General features: G+C 32.2%; 1 protein-coding gene across 2 annotated transcripts in view; it reads left to right on the top strand.

Annotated features, from left to right (window-relative positions):
- Positions 1 to 12,124, top strand: part of singed (fascin domain-containing protein singed) — a 65,929-nt gene that overhangs the window by 5,522 nt on the left and 48,283 nt on the right. Inside the window, exon 2 of one of the 2 annotated variants that reach the window (XM_065509790.1) lies at positions 11,400 to 11,421. The exons of the other annotated variant lie outside the window; for it this stretch is intronic. The gene's annotated coding sequence lies outside the window, so the exon portion shown is untranslated. The remainder of the gene's footprint in view (positions 1 to 11,399; positions 11,422 to 12,124) is intronic. 2 annotated transcript variants of the gene reach the window in all.

The following is a 12,124-nucleotide window of genomic DNA, read 5'->3' as shown; positions in this document are numbered from 1 at the left end:
ACAATTTTTTCAGTCCCGTCTGCATTTGAATGCCAAAAGGTTGCTTGCTCACCCCTCTTTTGTATTGATAGTTGGTAATGTAAGGACTGTATGTAACACCAAAACAGCAATTATGGGTTACACCACTTTTGCGCTGATGGCCTCAATTTGAAGAATTTTACTGAAATTTTCAATTATATGTACATATGTACTAATATATGAAGTGTCACTATAATCCAAACCGCATTCCACGAAATTTACAAAACATTTCATATAAAAAGACCAAATACAGTGGTTGACAATACAATGGAAACTTTTTCTAATAGGTAAAAAAATTCATAAGACATTTTTTAGTATTTCTTTAATAAACACTTATATTTACCTTTATTAACAACAAACAATAAAAATTAATAGAATTATTAAAAACTGAAAATAGAAAACAGAATTTAAAGAATTCATGCCTGACACGTTTAGGGACTCAGTGTCCTTTTTTACAGCTTTACAGTGACGATGTTACAGTGACTGAACCAATTATGTAATCAATCGTCTCCTTTGAAATTTTTGTCATTTCCTATAACCACATCCGATGAAGCTTATTTCATGGTATAATTTTGAGTTGGTATTTTGCAATCTACAATTTCAATTTTGTTTTCCATGGTATTCAGATCTGGTTATTGGGCAGGACGCTTCCAAACTCATAGAGGAGTATTTTGATCCTTTATCGTGTAGGAATTTCCAAAATAGAGGCATATTTGTGTAACATAACATCGTTTAAAATGGATCTGTACCCGACTCCTGTCATAGTACGTTTTTTGATATGAATTGCACCCATTCCTAGACCTGAAAACAGCCCCACATCATAATATTGCCACCGACGACTATTTTATTTTTGTGTAATTTGGATTCATCCGATTTCCATTTCTGTCTCTACAAGTTTAAAAATCCTTTGGTAAATTGTATACGATCAATACGGGTTTTTGCCCTGAGGCTAACAGTTAATTGCCAATTTTTAATTATTGACAACCTTAACTACCCATTACAAAAATACATTTCGTGACAATTGAGTCTGCAATAGACAAATTTTGTTGGGTAAAATAATTACATTCAATTTTAAAGTGACTACATCCAAAATAACTTAGTGATACTATAATGACGACTGGCTTCACGCTAGATTACCCGAGATGTATAAAGGAACCATTTGATTTATCTCTGTATTAAAACAGTAAAAATTACTGTCTATCAATGGAGGAGTCACCCAAACTTCAACATCACACAGTTGGAGTCTACTCCGATGCATGTCAGACAGGATCTTAGAAAATACAAGAAGATCAGAGGAATGTCTATGAACGACATTCATAGAGACGCCATCAATTCCGCGGTAACAGGATACCGTATGAATGTGGTACTTGGAGGTCGCCCATCACCGATAGGACACGCAGAGAAGATTCTGCCGCGTAAAACAAGAGTCGATGTGGCACAACTAAGATTAGGATGGAGCAACGGGCTTAATGACTTCTGTGCAGTCCTCAACTTATGCCCAGAATGTGGTCAGGGTCCCCATGACACCCTCCACCTGTCCAGCCAGCCCTACTTCACTACATCCAGTGGATTTATGGACTCACCAGACGCAGCACAATTTCTTGGAAGTGATCTTGCAGAACCCCCAGATTAGGTTAGGTTAGGTTACGTGGGTTGCTCGCAAGTTAGCGAGTTCACTCGGAGGCCTTGCGGCCCATTGTGGTACCCTTAGAAGTACTATTCCATTATGCTGAAAATGTCATACATAAAGTGAGAATAGTTTCCCTCCCTAGTTTCGTCCATTATGTGATTTCTGTGGTCCCTATGGGAACCAGCCGGTACTTCTAATAAACCCAATCATATTCACTAGTGACTCATCTCTGAGACAGTCCAGATCATGGAAAAGAGCTCTACCAAGATGTAGTAGTCTATGCTCTTGTAAGGCTGGGCATTCACATAGAAGGTGCTGTACCGATTCCTCCTCCTCTTCATCTAAACAACTTCTACAATAGCCATAACGTGGGTAACCCATACGTTCCGACATATGTCCAATCATGCAGTGCCCAGTAATTATACCCGTGAGAAGTCTAATCGAATTCCTACTAAGAGACAAAAGAGTCTTAGTTCTATCCTCTGTCAGATTGGGCCAGAGCATTCTGGATATTCTACAAGTGATGATATTTGACCACCTGAGTTCCGTCTCGCTCAAAGCCCATTCATCTATCAATTTTGATACTGTCACCAAGGGAGTGTGAATATCCCTTTGCGCAAGAGATACGTCCAGGGACGACACGTTGGTTGCGCACTCATCAGATACTTCATTTCCCCGGATGCCCGCATGTCCTGGAACCCATATCAACTCCACGTGATGTTGTGTCAGTTGTGCCAGTGATTTGATACAATTGAGAAGACATTTCGACCTAATCACGTTGGAGTTAAGAGCCTTGATTGATGCCAGGCTGTCCAAGTAGATATGTATGGTCGAATTTTCGAGATTCAGTTCCCGGATTCTTCTCGCGGCTGTATCAATAGCATAAATCTCTGCCTGGAAAACCGTGCAGGTATCGGGTAATCGAAGAGACATCAAAAGGTCCAGCTCATCTGAGAAGATTCCCGAGCCCGTGCCTCTTTCTGTCTTTGAACCATCAGTATAGATTGAGATCACGTCATCTCTTAGGACAGAGTTCGCGGCCCAATCATCCCTTGTCGGTATTCTGATCCTAAATGTTCTATCAAAATTCGGTGTGGGTATTATATAATCCGTTTCCCTCCCTATGATTGGCCTGCCTATCTTTTGTAGGATGGTGCCATGACCAATACGATCATGCTTCAGTCCGCTCCCCCCAGATTAAATATTGTAAAATTGTTCATGCTGCTAGAACAACAACAACTGTCTGTTTAGAACTGCTGAAATGGTGTACACACCCCTCGCCTATATTTGGTTATGTTAACATTTTATACAAATTATTGAAGTTACGTTATTATTCTTCGGTACATTATTATATTGGTAAACTAAAGTTGGAGACGGTCAACATTTAGCTAAAGCTAAAAATAGGAAAAATATAAGTTATTCATTAAAATCACAGATTCAATCATTTTATTGGTGTTAAAATATTAATCCATTTGTCCTCACTAGTCCTTTGGGATCCTACATTGAAACATCCTGTCCAGAATAGAATTTTACTTACATATGTGCAAATTGTTTTATGTTTTTGCTAAATTTAATATTAAATGAAAAATTTCCCCAATAAAAAAAAAAGAAATTAGAGACTTGAAGCAGAAGTTGAAAGAAAATAAATAATGAAGCTGTGTCACTTGGCAACATACAGTCATCCACGAATAAACATGAACGAATTTAACGGCAACAACAACAACAACAAAAATAAAATATAAACTTCAGCACAAACACATGGCACTGCCACATGTTGGCAACATACAATATATTATACACGTTGTGTATATGGGGATACATTTTTTTTATTTTAAAGCTGCCAAGAAATCGGTGGAAATCGTATGTGCAAAAACAGAAAACAGCCAATGAAACAAAAAAACGCCGGGCGCCAAAAACAAGACAACACCAAAAGCAACAACAGCACTTTTAATAGAAACTACAAACTCTGAAAACATAAAAAAAACTCCTGGTCACAACACAGTCTCGCAGACAATGTATGACTGTATCCATCCATATCTTTAGCTGTTGTACTGTTCTGTTCAGTTTAGTTGCAAATGCAGCAGACACATTTTCCATTCAACACTGAGTCATCGTCATCGTCATCACAAACTTCAACAAATCCAACTAAACTGAAGTGTAGTGAAGCATAGTGAACTGAACTCAACTCAACGTGGAGGGTTGAAGGTGGGGAATCCTTTTGCTAAAATACAGAAACTAAAGGAATACAACAAAATATTTATGAGTACTTACGTACATATGTATGTAATTGCGGGTGCAATGAGCCTCCTGCAACATTTTTGCATAAAATGATATAAATTTTGTGATAATCTTTAACACAACATGCAATTTGTTCCAGAGTCAGTAGGCATCGTAATATGCAGCAGTGTCCATAAAGTAGAAAATATTAACGCTTGCAAGCAATGCTTTTGATAATTTTACATATTGTTGCACACACAGATTTGTTGCAATACACGCATATTGAACTCAATAATACATACATCCATACATATATATGTACAAGACCTTAATGGGAACCTACGCAGGGTGTAGTTTTTCATTGGCATTTGCTTCTCTATCTGCAGTATAAACAATAGCTTTTGTTTTATCTTGTGGATTAAACGAACGAACAGTTTAAGTTCCAACTTGTGATTAATTTTTACACAAAAGTATTTTGAGAGATTAATTTTAGTATGAAAATTTGAATACATTTAACTGAAATCATGTTTATCCTACTAATATGTAACTTTTAATATTTGCTACCAGTACTTTCTGAGTCAATTTTACATGTTTTTTTTTTTTTGTTAAAATAACAAAACACATTTTAAATTTTCACCCAAATTACTCGCTTGGGATATAGAAACTAATAGTTAATTTATTTGTTAAAATTATTTGCATAAACTTTGATTCTCTTGAATCTAATTGTAACTATTCCTTGTCTTTGAATCCCATAGACATTTTCACTAAACTCTTTCTAAACTACACTACAATACCCCAGAGTATTTCAAACATAAATCACTTTTTTATACCCACCATTAAAAGGATGGGGGTATATTGAGTTTGTCATTCAGTTTGTAACGTATCGAAATATTGGTCTTAGAACCAAAAAGTTCTGCTTATAAAACTCTACGATGATCTAGATATGTCCGTCCGGATGTCTGTTGTTGGTATAATAGGACCTCGAGGTCGCACGGCTGTGAAATTTCTTGACTCTCCAAATATTCTTTGATGATCAGAAATGTTTGGCATTTAAAATGGGTAAAATCGGTCAGAACTAGAGTTATGGACTTTGGTACATAACTTCTCCAAAAAAGTTGATATTTTAAAAGAAAGTTTTGCAATTTTCATTAAATAAATTGTAGATAATACTCGTATCATGATATTTTTCACACATTGTTCTTTTGTCCAATTCCTAAAATCAGTCATTCACGTATCTTGGGTATATATTGATACGGCACAGACGAATATAACAACACTCTTACTTGTTTTTTTTGTCGACTAAATACGTAATGGCACGCAAGCTTTCTTTGCATTATATTTAAACAAAATTTGACGTAAATTTTTACTTAAAAGTTGTGTGGATATAGGGCTTTATAATTAAATGAAGTAAAGTAGTTTAAAGTTGTATTTAAAATCATCCCTTAACATTTATTTTTTTATACAATATTTTTTATATTAATCTTACAAAAAGCATAAAAGTGTGTCTGACTTTCGGTTTTCTGTCTACTTATGTATATCTTGTACAAATGTATAAAAACTTAAAGCCAAATTCTTAATGACATTTCATAAGCCCAAAATAAAGGTGTGTAATAAAGAAAACACCCCCGAAATAAATACATACATAATACTACGTAGATATTTGTGAAATTAAATGAAATTTACTCAAAATACGCATTATTTAAGGGGTGTTTTTTTGTTTCATTCTTAAACATTTTGTAAAGCAGATTTGAAGAAAGAGAGATTAAATTTAAAGTAAAATTTATAAAATATAAAATATATTGAAGTAGAGCTTCTTGCTTAGGAAATGAGTCAGAATTATTTTGAAACCCAAATACATATTTGATAGGAATGAAGTTTTATTCAGCCATTTCAAAATAAGTAGGTTTTTAAATTTCAGTAACTTTGAAAAATGAGCAAAAGTGAAATACATACAAACAAAATTAGAGTGCTATGGTTTTTCACTTGTGCCGAATTTTAATATCCTTGACTTATATTTGCCAAAAAAAAACCCGATTTTATGTAAAAGTCATTGTAATATCAATTTATAGCGGATTTCGTTATCCTAAGATTTTGTAACTTCACATATACAGTCATGTATTGCGAGATGAAATTAAGGATGGATGGATGGATGCTACTTTACAGCACGATCAAGATTCTAATGATTATAAAGGGCAAGTCAAATTATGGGGTCTCTTAAGATTATTGCGTTAAACTACAATAGTATTAAACCAAAGATATTTGAATTAATATATCCATCATAATATATCATCTCAGAAGAATAACTATAATTTCAAAACTTTAACTATACAATTATAAGTATAATTTAAAGAGTTATTATGAACTCAATATAATTTTCCGACCCTATAAAGTATATATATATTCTGGATCCTTATAAATAGCGGAGACGGTTAAGCCATGTCCGTCTGTCTGTCTGTTGAAATCAACTTTTCGAAGCCCCCAAATAACTTACATACACGATTCATACATCAATATCTCCGGAATTCTTCCGGCTCGACAACCTCGATTTTTGACCTATATCTGGATTACTATGTCATTAATATAGACAATATGGATATCGTATATAAGACTATAGTCTGGAAATACAATGGAAAAGATATTTTTTAACCCGAATTTTTTTTTTTCACCAAAATATTTTTCGTTAATATTAAAAAAAATAAAAAAAAAAATAAATTTAAAAAAACAATTCGAAAATTTTTTTTTTCAAACAATTAAAAAAACAACTTTGGAAACAAAATAAAAATTTTGTTTACCTAAAAATATTTAAAATTTTTATTTTGAAGTATAATTTGGAGTAGGGTATGTAAGATTCGGCGCAGCCGAATATAGGCCCCTTACTTCTTTTTTTATAAAATTTGACCTTAATTTTTTCGCTCGTTCTTTTGCTTCTAAGTTCTTTACCGCATTGCGATCTGGAACTTTCTGAGCTTTATACGGCTTCAACCCAGCATTAGCTTTTGCTCTGTGCACAAAAAATCAGCTTTTCTGATCCTGTTTTTTTTTTCTACCCCATAATTGTACATTCTGGATCCTTACGAACATAAATATGTCGGGTATGGTCCCTAATGGGCTGTTATAAAAAATTGTGGAAATCGGTAGATAAATGGCCGAATAAATTAAAAGTTATATGTGTTTATATGTAAACAATTCGTTTAATAAAGTTCAACACAAGCTTTCGTTATTTTTATACCCTTCACCATGAGTGGCAAGGGTATATATAAGTTTGTCATTCCGTTTGTAATTTTTACATTTTTCATTTGCGACCCCACAAAGTATATATATTCTGATTCGTTATAGATAGGGGAGTCGATATAGCCATGTCCGTCTGTGTGTTGAAATCAACTTTCTGAAGCCCCCAAATAACTTACATACACGAATGATACATCAATATCTCCGAAATTCTTCCGGCTCGAGAAAATCGGTCCACAAATGTCTGAGATATAAGGAAAAAACCAGGACAACCTCGATTTTTGACCTATTTTTGACCCATATCTGGATTACTAAATCATTAATATAGACAATATGGATATCTAATGATATTTCAAAGACCTGTGCAACGACGTATATAAGACCATAGTAAGTTTTACCTACAATGGGTCAAAATCGGAAAAAAAAATTTTTAACCCGAATTTTTTTTTTCAACAAAATTTTTTCACTAAATATTAAAAAAAAAATTTTAAAACTAAAAAAAAAATTTTAAAACTAAAAAAAAAAATTTTAAAATTAAAAAAAAAAATATTAAATTTAAAAAAAAAATTTTAAAAAACAATTTCGAAAAAACAACTGGAAAAAAAATTAAATTTTGTTTACCTAAAAATATTTAAAATTTTTATTTTAAAGTATATTTTAGTGAAGGGTATATAAAATTCGGCTCAGCCGAATATAGCTCTCTTACTTGTTATAATTCGAATAGGTCCTAAGTTTTATAAAAACAGGCTGTTAGACATTAAAATTTAAGTATTTTATTATAAAGGAAGTACGAATTAATTGTTTAAACCACCCAATTATATCGAAATATAAATTAAGCATGTATGTATGTATGTATGTATTTTGAAATACCTTGAATCGAAAACTGAGTTTTAACCGCATGCATGACTCAGACTACCCTTTATTTTTAAATATGTATTTCTTAAGTTGTTAAATATAAATTAAAACTGAGTCACGAATTTGTCGCTTAACTGCAATAGATTCAACGACTATAAATAAGATTTATGTAGTAAAATGTTAAGCGTTTGGATGGATTGCTTTAAAGTGCCTGCAATATACATAAATGCATACAACTTATTGGCTTCCGTTCAATACCGGAAATCAGGTAGGTATGCATATGTATGTTAAAGTGTATGTATGTATAATAAACGTATTGTTGGGTGGGTAAGACTTATTTGATGTTGGAGTGTTTAGTTATTGATGATATTTACTTTGTGTTTGTTTTAGCTTTTTAATGGTTTCTTGAGACAAATGTTTACTGAATACTATTATGCATTTTAAATGCATTAATACTTACATCTGCACATATGTATGTATGTACATTAATGTAAGTATGTACCTATACATTTTATGTACAAAGTACTTTTATACATTTCGAGTTTTGAAGGAAATGTCAAAGAACTTTATGTAAAATGTATTTAAACGAAAATATATGTATGTAGCAGCATGTATGTATAAGTATATATTTAAATAAAACGACAACGACATTGTTGACAAAAGGAAACCCATAAAAATTTTACATTAAAATGCACATTTAGTTCACGCATGCAGCCGTGCCAGCAGTAGTTTTGTAGTTGTACGTCGCGTCGTCGCACACTCTCTTAACATATTTAGATGCCCTTGAAATAAATAAATAACTAAATAATGATGTTGCTATTTTTAAACATTTGTTTTTCTATTCAACAGTATGTTTTTGTTTGTAGAAGAATTTTTTAAGTTTGTGGCATGTATGTATGTATGTTTGTATAATAATTGTTTCAATGTAATCCCCCCGTGTTAACACAACAAACACATCATACATACATACTGCAAGACATCTTAAGTTGTAATCTCAAACTACACCACAACTATTAAGGAGTACGCGCGTTATGAATAGTGTAAACGATTACAACTCTTGGCGTTTTCTTTTCTGACACAAAATGTTGTCAACATATTTTGTACTATTTATTAATGTGTTACATTTAAAAAGATCACAATAGAAAAAAGCCATTAACCATTTATGCAATAAATATTCTTTTATGTAGCTTCTAAATATTCTAAAACTATAGTTCTTGCTTCCATTTTAACACAAACGAACTTCAAAAACAATAACAAGAAAAGCTATTTAAAAAGTTGTGCCTTTTCAACCCTTTGATAAAATTGAGGGTGAAACGTATAGCATATTTTCGGGGTTTTAGGGTAAAATTATTTGAAGGTATTCTAAGGTATACGCTTAGAAAAGGGTAAAAGGCTGAATATAGGCATTATTTATAACAGAAAAGAAAACGCAATTTATTGCATTTATCTTTGCATCTATATAAATATAATGAACTTTATGTAACAAACGGACTGACAAAATCAATATACCTCCCATCTTTTTGGTGTGAGTAAGTAACAATTTACATCAGAGTGATTGAGAGCTATAGAATATTGTTTGGAAAACTTTTTATGCTACACTTTCTATCAGTAACAGGTTTATTAAAGTGACAACTCTACCTTTAATTGCCACCTGATGTTAAAAATGACAAATTGTTCCCGATGCAAATATTATTCTTTTCTTAAAATTTTGAAATAAATAAAGACCAGATTTTTAAATAGTTTTTTAAATTAATTGGTGTATGATTTAAAAATGCGGGTTTTTCAATAACTTTAATGTCATTTTGAATGGTACATATCTGTACCATAGTTATTGAACATTATAATGTAAACAACAACGTTTTTTAGCTTCAAAAATGTGGAATTTGAAAAAATGTGGAAAAGCTGGAAAATTGGGTTCAATACGAATTGAAGATTAGAAACCTTGAAAGACGTTTTTGCATGTCCGAAATGATGATTGAACGCTTTAAAAGAAAATCATTTTTGCACCGAATCATTACTTGTGATGAAAAATGGATCCATTACGATAACCCGAAGCGTAAGAGATCCTATGTGAAGCCCGGCCAACCAGCCGAATCGACACCAATGCCAAAAATTTGCTCTCACCAAATACACAGATTTATCTTATCGCCATGAGCTGCTGAAATCGGACCAGATTATGAAATGGAATCTGTACCAAATGCAACTGATTCGTTTGAAGCGAAAAACGCCCACAATATGCGGCCAGACATGAAACTATAATATTCCATGATGACAACGCTCGGTCACGTTATGCAATACCTGTTAAAAAGTATTTAGAATGAAGTGGTTGAGAAGTTTTGCCTCAACCGCTATATAGTCCACACCTTGCCACTTCCGACTACAATTTCTTTCGATCGATGCAGAACTCTTTCTCTGGGATACGCTTCACTTTGAAACAGACTATCCGAAATTGGCTTGATTCATTCTTGGAATCAAAAGTTATGCAGTTCTTTGTACTGTTCTATGTTGCCAGAATGATGGAAAAAGGTCATAGTTAACAATGTCCCATACTTTGAATAAATTTATACTTTACAAATGTTTCAAAATAAATGTTAAAAATTTGAAAAAATTACACATTTTTAAGTCATACATGACAAAACATAACGCAATCCGCAGTTCTTATATACAATTCTAATAGCAATTGTATTCCAGTTGATAAATTTTAAAGAATTATCTTAAAGTCAAATTTATCAGATCAGTTTCATCAGTTTTTATAACCTTCACCTTCGTGAGAAGGGTATATATAAGTTTGTTATTCCGTTTGTAATTTCCACAATATAATTTTATATTCTGGATTCTTATAGATAGCGTAGTCGATTAAGCCATGTCCGGCCTTCTGCCTGTCCGTCTGTCTGTTGAAACCAAATTTTGTGAAGACCCCAGATATCTTTGGGATCCAAATTTTCAATAATTTAGTCAGAAATGCTTTCGAGAAGTTTCCTATTTAAAATCAGCAAAATCGGTCCATAAATGGTCGATTTTTTACCTATATCTGGATTACTAAGTCATTAATATAGACAATATGGATATCTAATGATAGATATTTCAAAGACCTTTGCAACGACGTATATAATACCATAGTAAGTTGGACCTACAATGAGTCAAAATTGGGAAAAATATTTTTTAACCTGGATTTTTTTCACCAAAAATAAAATTTTAAAATAATTCCAAAAAAAACTTTTATAAGAGATTTATTATACATATTTTTTCGGTAGTATATAGGAATTGTGTTGTATTTTGAAGCTATGGCAAATGATAAAACGTATTAAAAATTAGAATAAGAATCTTAAAAAATAATTCTTACAGAATTAAAGAGGTTATAAAATGAAAATTGCACATAATTACAATAAATTTCTTTATCATATTCTGTCTAACAAAAATTAATGAAATGTTTTTATTTTCTGTTTTTCAGTTTTCTTGTGTACACAATATTTGTAAGTATTTTAATTAATTTTCATTAAAATTTAAAACAACATTTAGAGACTGATTAATTATTATTTCTTTCAAAGATACAGATACTAGTCACACCTATTGTATTTTAATTTGCGTACAAATATACAATTTGATTTGGTACATAATGACAAAAAAATGTACATATTTAGCACTGTATGTATAAGCATCTGTATATAGAGAGATAACTAACTACAAGTTTATTATACCCTCCACCACCATAAGTGGTGAATGAGGGTATATATAAGTTTGTCATTCCGTGTGTAACATTGAGAAATATTCATCTGAGACCCAACAAAGTATATATATTATTGATCCTTATGAAATTCTAAGTCGATTGAGCCATGTCCGTCTGTCTGTCCGTCTGTCTGTCTGTCTGTCTGTGTAAAACACGCTCACGTCCAAAATACGCAAAAAAACTTAATAGAGTTGCAAGACAAAAGTTTACTATTGTCCTAAGCAGTTTGGTATTGAAAATCAGGAAAATCGGTACAGTGGAACCAAAGTTATGAATTAAAATGTGGAACAACCTCAAAAAAAAATTGATAATTTTCACATATATTTGGACATTTTTTGTAAATATATTGCAGCTAATATCATAAAATTTTGCACTCGTTACTTTTATGATAAAAGGCGTAACTCTGGTGAAAATTATAAGAATCGGTCCAAGATTTCTCCTAGCCCCCA

The sequence above is a fragment of the Calliphora vicina genome, chromosome 4 (assembly GCF_958450345.1).
Source record: "Calliphora vicina chromosome 4, idCalVici1.1, whole genome shotgun sequence".
Lineage (NCBI taxonomy): Eukaryota > Metazoa > Arthropoda > Insecta > Diptera > Calliphoridae > Calliphora > Calliphora vicina.
Note: the sequence above shows the minus strand (reverse complement) of the source record. Positions and strands in the feature narration are given on the sequence as shown.